Source organism: Mus caroli, unplaced genomic scaffold (genome assembly GCF_978045245.1).
Source record: "Mus caroli unplaced genomic scaffold, Mus_caroli_1 scaffold_6, whole genome shotgun sequence".
Lineage (NCBI taxonomy): Eukaryota > Metazoa > Chordata > Mammalia > Rodentia > Muridae > Mus > Mus caroli.
The window spans coordinates 64,165,271-64,177,417 of record NW_028227261.1 but is presented as its reverse complement, the minus strand read 5'-3'; the positions used below and the strand labels follow the sequence as shown (position 1 = coordinate 64,177,417).

Here is a 12,147-nt window from a genome sequence, read left to right as displayed (position 1 = left end):
CATAGGCTCATATATTTCAATGCTTGATCATTAGGGAGTAGTTACTACTTGCAAGACATCAGAAGGTATGGCCTTGTTGGAGGAAGTGAGTCACTTGGCATAGGCTTTCAGATCCACATGTAGAACTCTCAGCTATCTCTATAGCACCTGTATGTCTGCCTGTATGCCGCCATTCTCCTCACTACGATGATAATGGACTAAACTTCTGAAATTGTAAGCCAGCCCCAATTAAGTGCTTTCTTTTATAAGAGTTACCTGGTCATGGTGTCTTTTCACAGCAATAGAATATTGACTAAGACAGGGAGGGTTTATAACAGAATCTACAGTCCCATTGAGGTATCACATATCACTACCCCTTATGAATGGGAGGTGTCCTCTGCAGCTTTCCCAAGACTGCCATGTCATCCTGGTTCCTGTGATGTAGGTCCCAATTAAAATAATATGACAGCCTAGAGGCAAAAGATCTAAAGTGTGCATAGCTTTTTCTATTCTTCATGATGGACAGACAGGTCCAGGTGACCAGAGATTTGCAAGTAAGGGTACCCCTAGTATAAATGTCCCAGGAATTCACTGTAGCCACAGTACAGAGATACTCCAACAATAAGCTGGGGAGAGCAAATTGATACAAATACTTCACACATATCATAATTACCTAAACTGAGGATTTTTAATTTTAGATCTATTCATCTTCAAAATAATCCATGAAATAAGCAAAACAGAAGCACCAATTCTGTATTACTAATATCCTAATATTACCACAACATGTGTTAAATGCACTTGGAAATCAGATCTGCTTTGGCTTACTGATACTTCCCTGGGTTCTAAGAGAAAGCCACCTTTATCCATACAAATTAGGAATGTCACTTATAAGGAATTGCGGTGGTTTGAATGAGCATGGTCCCCACAGGCTCAGATTGAATACTTTTTCCACAACTGGTGAACCATTTAGGAAGGACTAGGAGGTGTGGCCTCATTAGCAGAGGTGTGTCATGGAGGATAGGCTTTGAGATTTCAATAGCTGGTTCCCAATTAGTCTCTCTGTGTGTGCCATGCTTGTGGTTATGATGTAAGCTCTAAGCTACTGCTCTAACAGCATGTCAGCTGGTCTTTCTGCTCCAGGCTACCCACCATACCAGTTACAGAGTCATCACTGAAACTGTAAGCAAGCCCCCAATTAAATGCTCTCTTTTATGAGTTTCCTTGGTCATTGTGTCACTTCACAGCAAAAAAATAGTAACTAAGACAGGGGCTAAGGGCAGGGCAGTGGTATGGTGGTGGCACATGCTTTTAATTCCAGCAATCGAGAGGCAGTGCTCTTCTGTAGAGATCTACAGAGCAAGTTCCAGAACAGAAATACCTGGATATTAAGAAGAAAGTGAATTCAGAGGTAACAAAACACTGGAAAAAAAAAAAAAAGAGTGCATAGAATGCTTTACCCCAAGCATGGAAGGTAGCAGTAGGGAATCTGACCCTCACCTATTCCCCCGCCAAGACAAACTGACAGTCATCTCACAGTATACTGTAAGCTTTGGAATTAACATTCAACAAACTTGCAACTTGGCACTGTAGCTCCTAGCAATGACCTTAGCACTAGTGAGAATGATGGCGAAGGCTCAGGGCTTCAGGCCTTCCTGTGCTACACAGTATGACCCTGTCTCAAGTTCAAAGCTGTTCATGATAAAGCACAAGTTATATTTCAAGATACAGAAGAGGGTACCTAAAAACAGAGTAGAGTGTAAAGAAGTTTAATGCATACTTTTTCTGTTGCCTTTAAATTTACTAAAATAGATTTCCATGAAAACCTACTTCAAAACAGCAAAACGGGCAAGTCACAGAACCAAGGTGGTTCCAAGGCAAAAACCTAAAGACTGTGTGCTGTACAACAGGACAAAGGGACAATATTGGTGATGGATGCATTTTCCTGTGCTCCCCAAAATCTGCTGTTATCTCCTAAGTAAGTTTTCAAAGCACCATAACAACACTATCTCTAGATTCACTTGGCAAATATGAGTACAATTTGTTTAAAATCCTAAGACAATAGCTCTCAATTATTTACCATTTTCTAGAAATAGAGATTTGAACAAAGAGAGGACACCACCATGCAATAATAATGATGTCTCCAAGAGTCTCTTAAACTTCCACAGTATTGAAGGTTTCCATAATGCCAGGCAGAGACTAGAGTAAAGTATCATTTTCACGATGTCTCGTTAACTAAAAAGCCAAAGATAAAGCTAAAATAAAAAGCTGGAGAAACTCCAAAGTTGAAGTTTTTAAGAGACATGTTAAATTATTCTCTATCAACTGGGAATCCTTAAATTTGCAGAATATTACTTTAAAGCTATTGACTCCCCTTCCCACAGAATTCATACTAATTTTCCTTAAAGAGAAAAAAATCTTATGTTTTCAATTCAGTCTACGTGAACAAGAGCATGGCTCCCAGTGTAGAGAGCAAGACTCTACTCCTACAAAAGGGCATACATAATACATACATGTTTTCTCTTCTTCCTAGGCCATATGTAAACTAAGGAAGGACCAGCATTTGCATTAAATACTCGTATACTCCAATCATTTTACATCTGTTCACTAACCTGGCATGAGAGATTCAAACACAGAACTCAAGACTATGGTAGAGAATGTACTAAAAATAACGTGAGGTGCTCAGTGTTTCCCTGAATACCAGTACACATATATGGTTGTCTTTTTAACACAAGATGGCCATTAACCCTCAAGATAAGCTTCTAATCTACTAAGAAGGGATCTAGCTTTCCACAGAGGAACATCTCCAACTGGATAAAGTTTACCAATACTAGGTCCTCCTAATATGTCTCAGTAGAGTCCCTTTCTCATGCTCTTTGATCAACTCACTGTGTGCCCTTTTGTGTCAAATCCTACAATATGTGTATACCACACAGAGGGACAACTTTTGACTCACATTCATAGCTATGTTGTCCATGACAATATTCTTATCATGTTCTTCATTAAGCACTAATGTTACAGAAGCAAATGTACTACAGCAAGCTAAAATCAAATTAATCACATGTAATATGGTATAGTTCCTAAATACAGCCACTATTTGCAATATTTAAAACCTAAGATGTTAAGGCTAGCGAGCTAGGTCAATAATTAAAAGCTGTTCTTGCAGTACCTACTATCTACCTCAGGATGCAATCTGGTCTCTTCAGGCACCTGAACTCATGTGCAGGCACCTGTACCTACACACATGCATACACCTAACTGATAATTTAAAAATAAATATTAAAAAAAAAGGGATTGTAATTGCATGAATGTATATTAAAGCAAAGGCTTGAAAGGCTTAAAGGTATGGCTCAATGGTAGACAGACTATGTAGTTAACATGTGCATGGCTCTAGTTCCCATCACTGGCACCAAACTAAATAAATCATAAAAATAAAATGAAAGCTTCATTCAGTTCTTCATCAGAGCTCAGAATTTCAGATTAGACAGTGGGCATTTACAACAAAATCTGACAGCCTGAGCTCAATCTCCTGCCCCAAAACTACGAGACAACTAAAAATCTATGGCAATAGATGGGAATTAAGTGAAAGCCCACATAAGGTCCATGGACAACTGCAACCAGTTCAAATCTATTTCATAGTGCTTTGTGACGTCTGAAGGAATTTTAACCTTGGCAAGTTCTCTAAGCTATAATGTGTTTTTTCATTCTTTAAAAAAGTATGAATATTATATTGATTATATAATTACACGTAATATATTGCATTACATAATATATACTTATATATAAGTATTATATATATGTATGTATGTGTATGTATATATATTTGGCTTTTCAAGACAGAGTTTCTCTGTGCCGTCCTGGCAGTCCTAGAATTTGCTTTGTAGACCAGGCTGTCCTCAAACTCATTTAGATCTATCTGCTTCTGCCTCCCCAGTGCTGGTACTAAAGGCATCACCACCATACCAAGCTAAAAAAAAAAAAAAAAAATCCCTTTTTAATAAGAAGTTAAAGAATGGATAAAAAGAACAACTTATAAAACTGTCAGAGCTGGCAAGACCAAAAGAGGAGGAAGTAGAAAGGAAGGAGGGAAAAGGGGAGGGAGATTTAAAAAAAAAAAAAGGAAAAGAGAAAACAAAGAGCCAGATACTACACAAAAAAAGGTATTGTTATGGTGTGCACATCACACACACACATGTGCACACACACACAAGTACCTTAACTGTGCCTACAGACTAGGATATATTTTCTTCACGTACTCAAAAGAATATTTTTACTTACTAGAAAGCAGACTATTCATCATCTATCAAATGCCATGTTCTAAGTACAAAATATTTAAATTACTATAGTACATACCATCAATTATTTGAAGGAAAAAATCTTTAGCATAAAAATATTCATGCAGCTAGCCAAATCAAAACACTTTATTACTAAACAGCTAACAGTGAGAGCCAGATGGCATTTTAAGAAACATACCTTACAGATACTATGTAACAATTCAAACCTACAGTACATAGTAGGCATTTTTGCTCAATTTAGTATAATACTTAACAGGGGGTCTCAGAAGGGTCAGCAAATTGTCAGGAAGCTGTGATTAATACTACATGCCTGATACTTTTAATGTCACTCAGGGGATTAAGCCATTTTAGAGAGCTAAGCCATGAACTAAGATTAATTCTGAAGATAAACTAGTTTGAACCATCCCATACTGAGAAAATCACTTTGTATAGCCAAATACTTCTTGGTATTGTTTAATAGACAATTCTGTCTATGTTTACTGATGAAAAAGAAGCTATCTGCAAGGCAATATCCGCCAAGGCTTGGTAAACAAACCTGGGCACAAAAATAATGCACAAAGATGGAGGTGCCAAGGTGTGAGAGGTGACGGAAGCAGGGAAGTTGGGCCATGTAACAATGAGAAAAGCAAAAGGAAGTCAAATGATCCTGATGCTTTTGAACATCAGCCCCTTTCCTCGTTTTTCTACATCTGCTCATTAAACTCTCTCATGCCCTCTTAAGAGTTCAGCTGAGTGCCCAGATAGCCCAAGATACTAACCTAGCCAAAGAAGAAAAGTACTCCTCATCTAGGCAATCAACAAAACTCACATCTCATAGGCAGAAAATACGGAGAAATCATTCCATAGTTGTAAAAGGTACCTGACCTTTACTCTCTCAAGAGACAGACTTGCCCTACTTCCAGTTGATCCGTTGGGCATAATTACTTTTACTTCATCTCTTAAACTGCAGCCCCTAAAACAGAAAAGAGCTGGTTCAAAGTACCAAGTACCAAGAATAAAAGGCAGCAAGATCTCCATTCAAAACCTGGGACCACTTCAGAGTAGCTACATGGGCAACGAGAGCTCCTAAACTGAAGAAAGCACACAGCAAAACAATACAGCTCTGGGCAGCTACAGAGTGCCCATGCTTCAACCTGAAAACAATGAGGTAAATACTGCAATGAGACATGACAGATCCTGGGAGACGGGCTTTAGTCACAACTAAAAAGATTTTTTTAAAAAAATTAGATGTGCTTCAAATACCAACACATTTGAAGGACTTTGACACCTGCATTTTCTCCAATAGGTAAATCTCATAAAACACAGGGCAACATGCTGTATACTCAAGATGACTCAGACAAGGGGTCCCTACTTACTTTCTAGCAAAGAACAGAACACATAAATAGAACTGCAACACAGGATGCAAGCTGGAGTGTGAAGAGGGATGATGTCACAGTGACATGGGGAAACCCATGATGAAGACTCCAAACAGAACAAGTGACTATGCAGAAAGAAAGCTGTGTGCTGTGCAGTGCTCAAACAGGGGATGGGGTGCACATAGATTCACCCACTTAATAAATGCCTACCATGTTTCAGACACTGGGCTGGCCAGAGTACAAGTATGAGCAAGTCAGGCATGCAGGGTACAGGGTATGTAGCAGGAGGTACAGGTATTAAGGAAGCCAAAGGTCAATTCCTGTCTCCAGTACATTCCAAGGCTATGAAGAAAATCGGGATGCTACCGGGGGAAAAAAGAGTGATAAAGAAGAAAGCCTCTCTGGTGAAGTGATATTTAGACTGAGACCTAACACTGAGAAACATCTTATATATACTTGGTCTTTGGGGACACAGCATGGTGCCACCATGGGAAAGAACAAGGAGAACCATGAGCTCTGAGCAATCTACTCCAAGATTGGCCACATGCAGTGTGTGAGTTTCTATAGACAGAACTCTTATAAGTACAGAAACTTAAGCTGGAAAGCCTGAGTAGCATCCATGTGCAGCCGTTTTCTTGCTCACATGAAGAAAATGAAGCCTGGAGAATGGCTCAGTGTCCCTTAAGTAGGTGTAGGCAGGGGATGCTGCTAACTGTCACACCCACTACACCCAACTGCCAATTAGTTTTTTAATCAGATAATTCATATGAAAAGTTGGAGCTCAGAAAATAGGTAAAGAATAAGTAATATGAGCAGATTAGGTGCCAAACATTTCACTAAAGTGTACAGAAAAATAATCTTTACACATTTGGAGTACAATGAGAAATTTAAGTTTTTCATAAAAAAAAAATCACAAAAATAAAATATATTCAATTCCTTTTCTGACACTGCACACATCCTTTTGTATGTCTGAAATCTATGAAATCATGGTGATAGTACAGAGTGTGTCAAATTATTTTACATGCCTTTCCTTGGAGAAACAGACATGACAAGAAGTCCCCCACGCCACTGAAGACACATATCTTAAGGTATCTGCCTGAGAAACAGGGGCATTGAGGAACAACTGTTACTAATGGCTGGGAATGAAGAAAGCCAGCAATGGGATTCGCAGATGCACTGTATCTCAAAGCAAAACAATGAAAACATACTGGAACAGCCACAAAATAAGAAGGCCCACGCAAGGAGCAAAGCACACTATGAATTTTTCATGAGTTCTGTCCCAGGAAATCAAAAAAACAGACTTAGGGTCTTTCAATTACAATTGCCCTTAAAAACCAAATATTGTCTAGATGAAACCTAAATTTTTTTTTTTTTTTTTTTTTTTTTTTTTTTTTTTTTGGTTTTTCGAGACAGGGTTTCTCTGTGTAGCCCTGGCTGTCCTGGCACTCACTTTGTAGACCAGGCTGGCCTCGAACTCAGAAATCTGCCTGCCTCTGCCTCCCGAGTGCTGGGATTAAAGGCGTGCGCCACCACGCCCGGCTGAAACCTAAATTTTAAATCACATATTTTCACAAACAATGCATTGTTTTTTGCAGGAATAGTCGAAATGAGGGAAATCTCATGAAGCCACTGCCACTCACCCTCAGTGCCTCCTCTCCCAGGTACCAACCAGCTAGAACACATAGCACTGAAACTATTCAGCCACTCAGAAGTGACTCAAGGCCTGGGTCAACCTGTAAACGCGAATTTCTGAGGCACTGAGCAGCTCTAGCCTTGGTAGAAGAATGGGTGGAAACTGAAAAGGCCAGGGAGAGGAACCCCGCTTATGAAGTTTTCAGAGCAAGTGAGAAGACCAGGTTCCACTTCCTGAGAAATACAAATTCCAAACTTCAGTGTACCCTTGACAGTCAGAGATGAAGTCACCCATGAAGAGGTAAGGTCACCCACGATGCTGATTGATCTCCTGGAAGGCCAACTGGCTGGTCTTCACTGATGCTGCACTCTATTTTAGACACTTACTGTCTCTAGCTCGCTGTACTTGAGAGATTTCTAAACCTTTCCAAGGACATCAGAAACTGTGTCTGTACCTGAGCATTTATCTCTGCTACTGAAGAAAAGTCACCTTCCAAAAGAACAGTCAAAGTCCATATCGCATGTACTTTGAAAAAGGAAGTGTAGTTTAACAACAAAATGGTATTATACATCAAGAAAGTCAAGGGGACTGTAAGAAAATTAAAATCCTGAACCCTCATTTTATCAAAATGATATAATCTGTCAAGATCTAACTTACATTGAGAGAAGCAATATAGCTCAGACTACTTTAGGGAAAAAAAAATCAGGCAAAGACTGATTTTTTATACTTCTAAGACATGAATGATTTGGAACTGCACATGGACCCTGAGCGAAGGAGGATGATGATAACCCAAAGGTGATTACTGGACTATCCGAACAAGAACAACAACTGAAACTGTGAGAGACCGACTACTTTACTATTGAAAAACACACTTCAATAAAGATCCACCTTCTACAATTCAAAAGACAGCTGTTTCAACTGGTGTTATCTGGCCTCTCTGACTGGAGATGAGACATGCTCTGTCACTCAAAAGGTCACCTTGAGTCAAAAGTGGGGAAAAAATACTTCCAGATAAACAAAGGGCCGAGGCTTACTAAGACAAAAGAAAGTGTCAGAAGTGTGCATAAGAGGCAAACATGCAGAGCTTCTCAAGAACAGAGACTTCAGTGGTGGAGAGAGGAAAGGAGGCAGGAAGAGAAGGAGAGGGATAGGGAAGGCAAAAGAAGACGGAGGACGAAGAATTTAGAAATCTAAGCCACTGAGATTCCGAAATGACACCCACATAACCCCATTTTCCTTTCTATTCAAAGAAGTTTTGATGCCGTTTCTCTCATTTTCTTCAGAAGCTTCTTTTTATATCTAGGAGATTTTAAGAGATAAATACACATTTTCACTTCAGTACGCAATGGATACTAAAATATCACGAAGGCTCTTGGATCTGTAAAATTAGCAAGTATTCAAAGCCACGAGGAAAGGACAGTAAACACGGAATGTCAAAGCACATGGGCATTTGGAAACGGAGACAACATTGGCTGGAATAAGGCTCTTAGTGGCTTAAGCCAGGATATGTCAGGCAGTGTGCTAAGCCCATTTAGGAGGCATTAGCCTCATATGATACTAACAACTAAATGAGATGGGTTGTTTTAGCCCTGTTTTTCAAATGAAGAAATGGGCTTACAAAAGATTAACTTGGTGAGAACTGCAAATGATTGCTTATTGAGACCTAACAGACTCCAAGTTACATATATATTCATTTCGCTCTATCAGCTAAGCAGTTATTATAGCCAGTGTCTATTTTATACACACTAAAATCAGAAAGACTCTCTCCTAAAGGTCTGGACACTGGTACTGTTATATCCACACAACTTAATTCTAACATGCAGCCAAGGATGAGAGCCACGAGGAAAAGCTTTTACAAGTAGCCCACAGAGCCAAACCAGGGGCTGTTCAGCAACTGACTCTGAAGAGGAGGCAAGAGTGCAAAAAGAGTGCAAGTCTGAGTGTGGTGAAGCATGCATGCCTGGAACTCCTTACAGGAGGCATACATGCACGGTGCCAGCATAGGCATCGTACAGGAAGACCCTGGCTCACATATATGTATACACACAAGCTCAACAAAACCAACCACCAGGAAAGGAGTGGCTGCAACAGAACTAAGAGCAAACTCAACACAAGTCTAACTACAAAGCTTGACTCAAAGCACTAATGAGTGGTGAGATGGCACAGTGGGCAAGCATTAGCCATGCAAGTCTTTTGACCTATGTTTGGTCCCCAGAACTGATTCTGTAAAGGTTGTCCTCTCACCTCCACAAATGTAGTGGGGTACACATGTGAGTGTGCACACAAATACAACAACAACAAGAAGCAGTAATTAAAAAGGCAGAAAAGGTAGAATGGAATCATTCCATTGAGGGCAGAGTGCAGGCTAGCAAACCCACACTTTCAAGAGCACTATAGGTAATACTATAAAGATAAAGAGAGCATAAAGTGCTCTTTAACGGACCTGACAAGTGGTATACAAATTATAGGAAGAAAAGGGAGAGGTAACAGTTGTCTAAAGTCAGTGGGAGGGCATGAAAAGCAGTGAGAGGTTGAAAACCAAGGAGGCCTTGAGGAGCAATCAAATGCAGTACAGCAGTCACAACCACGGCTCCACTAAGAGACTCTGTCTCTTACTTAGTAACCAGAGGGAGGAGGGGGGAATGAAAGAAATCCACATAAAAGAAAATGGACCAAGAGCTTCTCTATGCTAATGAGTACAGCATAAGAATCACCGCCCCCCCCCCTTTTTTTTTCAAGTTATTCCAGCTTGAGATAGCCCTAGTGGTTCTACAGGCTCAGCAACTGTTGAAGCATGGTCTGTTCCTACTGATTTCTCAGTATCCCAGCCTAATCCAGTATCAGATGCAAGCTGCAGCCATAATCTAAATGGTCAGCTGGAATGTACTCTACCACAACCAAAATAGTCATCATTCCATAAATGGTTTCTTAGTTTATGAATTTATATAGTGAAATAAGATCCATATATAAAATCATGTGTTTTGGTTATACATCCTCAGCTGAACTGCTGGAGTCAGCATTATTTACAAAAACAACAACTGTTGAATGATAAACAACCTGTCGAGTGATAAAGCCTGGTCACCTGCAATCATGTGCCTTACTCTGTCTTAAGATGATTTCTCATGCTTAGTGGTTAATCTTTACCTGCATGACCTTAAGATCCACACTTAAATGGCAAGAAATTCTATCGTACTTTGTTATAGTCTATGAGCTATTGCTTCTAGTCAGTATGGTAGAAACCTGAGTCAACACTAATGTGCCTCCTCCTCCTTCCCTTTGAAAAGTAAACATTCTAAAGGGAAGGAAGTTATACAGCTATAAAAATAATTTCTTGGATCTTTTAAGCCTTTGCAAAATATCACTTAGAATTTTTTTAAGCTATGCGAATAGCTAAAGTTTTTTTCTTTTCTTTTCTTTCTTTTGGAGGGTATGGTGAGTTGTGGGAACTCTGTATAGAACCTTGACTGTTAGGAAACTTGCTATGTAGATAGAGCAGGCTGACCCTGAACCCACAGAAATCTGCTTGACTCTACTGGGATTAAAAGCTTACACCACCATGCCCTGAAGTTGTTCATTTAACCCCTTTTTGGGTGTGGACTTTTGTTCTCTGAGATCAATGGCATAACATTCCTGGAATATATGTTTTAATGCCAGAACACATAGGGTTTGTTTGTTGTTTGTTTAAGGAAACATCTGTAACACTAGGATAACCCATTAACACAGGCACAAAAATGGCAGCTGCAGAGCAGAATTTTTAAAAAGCCTTTTCTGCAAAGGAGATACTTTCTCTAAGATTCTATGGCTAGAGAAGTGCTCTAAAAGATGTGATAGATCCAGTCCCTGCTTACTTGTTTTGTCCTGGAAAGATAGATCTAACAGGGATAATGAATACCCGTCAGAGATCACAGAGGAATTCTTTAAATAAGCTTTTATGGCTGAAAGGGTGAGTTAGAGGGATGGACACAAAAATATCCAGAAACGCCAGCTTGGATGAAAGGACAGTGGGTATTTTTTGCCAAGCCATTTGAATCATTCTCAGGGACTCACACACCGCTATGTGCCTTGCAGGTAAAACAGGAATACTTCTGCACTTGGGAATGGATTAATTAAAGGCGCATCAGCTGCTCGGGGAATTCACTTTGAACCAAAAAGAGGTCATACTAAAACCTGACAGAAGAAACTAGAATGGCATCTGCTATCTCACCTCACAAACACCTATGGACTCATTGTTTGAAGAAAAAAAAAAAAGGCTGCCAGACCCACTGCTGTCCCTCAGAAATAGAAAGGATGTTCCACGGTTGCCGTGAAGAACAGGCAAGTAGCCATTAACTAGGTTAGAACCAATAAGTATACACTAATTATTAACAAAGTGGATGGGAGCCAGAGTTATGCTTTTGTGTTTTAAGTATGAGGGCTTTAGATTCAAGGGTCCCACTGCTGGCTTTCCCTTCAGTTTGAAAACCAGGGCCCTATTAAGGAATTTTGTTTTCAGATATATGATCTGGCTAAGTACACGGAGTAAAAATAACACAAAGCACCCTGCCCTCACGTGTCAGCATTTCCAACATAAACACCACAGATCCCATGCCCAGCAATCTCAGCAAGGCAGACACCTGAAGACGTTCTGTAAAAACACTGCCAAGACCCTCTCTAGCACCTGTGGCAAAGCATGGTGCCTCTTAAACGTGTGTTCTGTTTAAGTAGCTTTGGAAGCATCATGACTTTCAAAGTGGTTTCTGACAAAGAGGTCACACTATAAAACTGAAGATGTTAGAGAAGAAATCAAATGTAAACCAGCCATCAAAACTCAACTCTAAATGGAAGAGTTGGGCAGAAACTGGTGTACATGTTGAAAAACAACAACAAAAACCCACCTGCAGGTTGAAAA

At 39.8% G+C, this 12,147-nt stretch overlaps 1 protein-coding gene across 13 annotated transcripts in view; it reads right to left on the bottom strand.

Moving 5' to 3' along the window:
• Elavl2 (ELAV like RNA binding protein 2) overlaps positions 1-12,147 on the bottom strand; it is a 125,920-nt gene that overhangs the window by 75,713 nt on the left and 38,060 nt on the right. The gene's annotated exons all lie outside the window — the stretch shown is intronic.